Source organism: Callithrix jacchus, chromosome 6 (genome assembly GCF_049354715.1).
Source record: "Callithrix jacchus isolate 240 chromosome 6, calJac240_pri, whole genome shotgun sequence".
Classification (NCBI taxonomy): Eukaryota; Metazoa; Chordata; class Mammalia; order Primates; family Cebidae; genus Callithrix; species Callithrix jacchus.
Genome location: NC_133507.1, coordinates 18205784 through 18208935, shown reverse-complemented (window position 1 = coordinate 18208935; position 3152 = coordinate 18205784). Strand labels below are relative to the sequence as shown.

The 3152-nt window shown below is 38.1% G+C and overlaps 1 pseudogene across 1 annotated transcript; it reads left to right on the top strand.

The window, feature by feature from the left end:
* The first annotated feature begins 1211 nt into the window (after nucleotides 1-1211).
* LOC118154440 (NADH dehydrogenase [ubiquinone] 1 alpha subcomplex subunit 9, mitochondrial pseudogene) lies at nucleotides 1212-2512 on the top strand (annotated as a pseudogene). Its single transcript, XR_008482008.2, has one exon. The product of XR_008482008.2 is annotated as an NADH dehydrogenase [ubiquinone] 1 alpha subcomplex subunit 9, mitochondrial pseudogene (transcript).
* The last annotated feature ends 640 nt before the right edge of the window (nucleotides 2513-3152 follow it).

Sequence of the window (3152 nt, the reverse complement as noted above, 5' to 3'; positions counted from 1 at the left end):
GACTTCTAGAATTTCCTGCTACGTAACACTGTAATGTGAGTTTATATGTATTTATAGAGGCTGGCAAGAAACAGTCCCAGAAGTGCTGTGTTCCAAATCTGAGAACAGAACTTTGGTTTACTTCATGTATTGTTTGATTTTTGGGTGGGAAAGCAAATGCATCCTTAAAACCAACTTATGTCCGTCCCGCCTCTGGGAAGTCTTCTCCAACACAGACTCCTTCAAACACAGAAATTACATTTCTAAAAAAAGGCGTGGAAAAGATGTCTGATAAATTTCAGTTCTCATAACATTGGAGTTAAGAAAAAGTAAGCAATAAAAATGTCATTGACTATATGCATTCACATGTGAGACATAGACAATGCAAATAAAAGCTGTGAAGGCTACCCACTTTCAAAACAAAACATTGACGAACTTTAATGTTTTTGCTACACTCCTTCTTCTGAACCAGCTTCTTCAGATCTTTAAGAAATACTGCAATAGTATTGAGATCTAAGGAGAACATAGATCTATAATAACAGAGGTCTAAGATCTAGAACATAGATATAAGATCTATGTTCTCCTCCATATTTTAGATTTTGCTTCTTAGAAAAGACTTGAAGCAATGCTTACTGGGTTTTAAATTATTGTCTTTTGTATGAGCGTTTTCTCTTGTTTCACACACATCTTCACAAAACAAATAAATAAATAATGCTTTGTTACTTTTTGTTTGACTTCCTTTCCAATTAACTTGGTGCATTAGGGTAAGGTTTACCTATATTTTCTCCATAAACTGAAAGGGTAGACATATTTACTCTGTGGACAACCTCACAGGGCCACCATCATTTGCTAAAGAACAGTTGCTATATGTTTCCGTGTTCACATGTACTCAGTTAAATGTGGCTTATATTAAAAATAGCACAGATGTTTTGTTACAAAACCAAGATTAGAAAAAGATTACTACAGCCAACTCCACATCATCTCTCTTGCCATTTAGTTTCTACCATTCTTTGAGTCAAACTGTCAGCATTGAACATCTGTTTGCTTCCCATTATTCAGCATTTCTCTTTGGTGCTCCACGTCGTTTCTTTCTTTTTTTTTTTTTTATATCTATCACAGTACCACTCTCCCCCCACAACTACAATTGCTCAAATAATTAAATGAAGACTACCCTGGTTTAGATAGTGCCCTTTCATATGTTTTCTCATTCAAGTTTTATAAAAACTAGTTTTGGTGGGGAATTGTGGGAGAAGCTGGCGGCCGCCGCACAATCCCGGGTTGTCCGGGTCCTGCCAATGTCACGTTCTGCCATTATTGCAGTAGCCACATCTGTGTGTCATGGCCAACCCCATCGCCAGCTTCATCATGCCCTCATACCTCATGGGAATGGTGGACGTTTCTCATTCAGTGGGGTCGTGGCCACTGTGTTTGGAGCAACAGGATTCCTGGGCCGATACATTGTCAACCACCTTGGACGCATGGGGTCACAGGTGGTTATACCTTATCGGTGTGATAAATATGACATCATGCACCTTTGTCCCATGGGTGACCTGGGCCAGCTTCTGTTTATGGAATGGGACTCGAGAGAGAGAAAGATTCTATCAGACGAGCTGTGCAACACAGCAATGTGGTCATCAATCTTATTGGATGAGACTGGGAAACCAAACACTTTGATTTTGTGGATGTTTATGTGAAGATTCCTCAAGCAATTGCTCAAGTGTCCAAGGAAGCTGGAGTTGGAAAATTCATCCATGTTTTGCATTTGAATGCAGATATGAAAAGTTCCTCCAAATATTTGAGAAATAAGGCTGTTGGAGAAACAGTAGTGAGAGAAGCGTTTCCAGAAGCCATTATCATAAAGCTGTCGGACATTTTTGGAAGAGAGGATAGATTCCTTAATCATTTTCAAATATGTGTCGCTTTGGTCCTATACCCCTTGTTTCCTTGGGCTGGAAGACAGTTAAACAACCAGTATATGTCTCAAATGTATCCAAAGGAATTATTAATGCAGTTAAGGATCCTCATGCCAGCGGGAAGACCTTTGCTTTCGTTGGGCCAAATCGGTACCTCCTCTTTGACCTGGTGAAGTACATCTATGCTGTCACTCACAGATTATTCCTCCCATACCCCATACCACTTTTGCCTATCGATGGATAGCAAGAATATTTGAAATAAGCCTATTTGAGCCCTGGACAACAATGGATAAAGTGGAGCGGATTCACATCACAGACATGAAATTTCCTAACCTGCCTGGCTTAGACCTTGGTATTCAGCCAACACCACTGGAACTCAAGCCCATTGAGGTGCTGCGGCTTCATCGCACTTACCGCTGGCTGACTGCGGAAATTGAGGATGTGAAGCCGGCCAAGACCGTCAACTTTTAGTGCCCTCCAAGCAGCTCTTGGATGTCTTTTGGGTCAGCCAATGTGGTTTGAGCACCCAGCCAGGTGGTCTCTTTAGAGAATCCTGTACACAGTGAATAAGGTTGTACTATTAAAACATTTGAGGTAGAAAATAAATAAATAAATAAAAACTACTTTTACAAGACCTTAAAGTTATGTGATTCCAATTGGCAATATGTTAATCTTTGATCCACCAATCCCACTCTTGGGAATTTATTGCACAGACCAAAATGTGTATCAACTCTATATATTAAAATAAGTATTAATAATACCAGGTTTTTAAATGACCACAATGTCCAGTAACAGGAAATTGGTTAAATAAGTTATGATACATTTGTATGATGTAATAATGAATCCAGTGTCCACTATCATGTTAAGCATCAAAGGAAGCATCTAAAGCTATCTGTATTATGACAGAAACTTGGATGTATTTATTGATATGTACACCAAAGAGCCAAAAGTGTATTTACAAAATGGTACGCTTATCAGTGCTTTTTATCTCTATCCTTTTCTCTCTTTTCTCTTTAACTATAAATAGTATATATCTTATGTGAGATACATGTGTGTATATATATCCATATGTATAAAATTTGTACCAAAGCACATAATTTTACTGTTAAGAAAAATGAAACTTATGTTACCACTTACATATGACCTAGAAATTTCACTATGTATGTACCCAAAAGAATAAAAATCTGTGATCACACAAATATTTGCACATACATTTATATAGCAAAATTACTAACAGTGGTCAAAAGGTGGAAACAATCC